Source organism: Gekko japonicus, unplaced genomic scaffold (assembly GCF_001447785.1).
Source record: "Gekko japonicus isolate JY-2015 unplaced genomic scaffold, Gekko_japonicus_V1.1 scaffold196, whole genome shotgun sequence".
NCBI classification, from domain to species: Eukaryota; Metazoa; Chordata; class Lepidosauria; order Squamata; family Gekkonidae; genus Gekko; species Gekko japonicus.
The window spans coordinates 1,386,890-1,387,736 of record NW_015173129.1 but is presented as its reverse complement, the minus strand read 5'-3'; positions in this window follow the sequence as shown (position 1 = coordinate 1,387,736).

The following is an 847-nucleotide window of genomic DNA, read 5'->3' as shown; positions in this document are numbered from 1 at the left end:
CCGGCTGAGTCTAAACCAGGGGTGTCAAACTCATTTGTTACGAGGGCCGGACCTGACATAAACGAGACCGTGCTGGGCCGTGCCGTGCCGTGCGTGTCATAAAATGTAATGCCAGGTAGCAGAGATATAAACTTTATAAAGGACACAAACAAAGATTTTTTTTAACTTAAAATAAAAACAGTCTTAAAACATTAGCTCTGTAAACTGCAAACCTACTTTTGATTTATCGACATTCACCATAGAAATCTCCTGCTTAGAGTTCTGAGCCTAGGACCCAGGTTAAAACATGAAATGGCTGAGCGAATGAGAGAGTCTGCTGAAGCAAGCTATGATGCAGCAGCAGCAGCAGCAGCAGAACTGGAAGTAGGAGTTGCCCAGTTCCACTGCGGGCCTGATGGAAGCCCTCCGGGGGCCTAATCTGGCCCCCGGGCCGCATGTTTGACACCCCTGGTCAAACATTATGTTTGTGATTAGGATGTGATTAGGATGAAATGCAATACCACAATATCTAGATTTGAGTCCAGTAGAGACCAATGAGAGTTTCTGCGTGTTCTGTTTCATTTAGATTTATTTCATTTATATGCCACCTTCCCCCCTCCAAACAGGGACTCAAAGCAGCTCACAATCTTCTCCTTCAATAGATAACGCCACACCTATCACCATGTTATCACTCTCATCTTCAGTTTGGTGTCGTGGTTAAGAGCAGCGGACTCTAATTTGGGAGAACCGGGTTTGATTCCCCACTCCTCCACATGCAGCCGCTGGTGTGACCTTGGGTCAGTCACAAGTTCTCTCAGAGCTGTTCTCTCAAGAGCAGTCCTCGAAAGAGCTTTCTCAGCCCCACCTA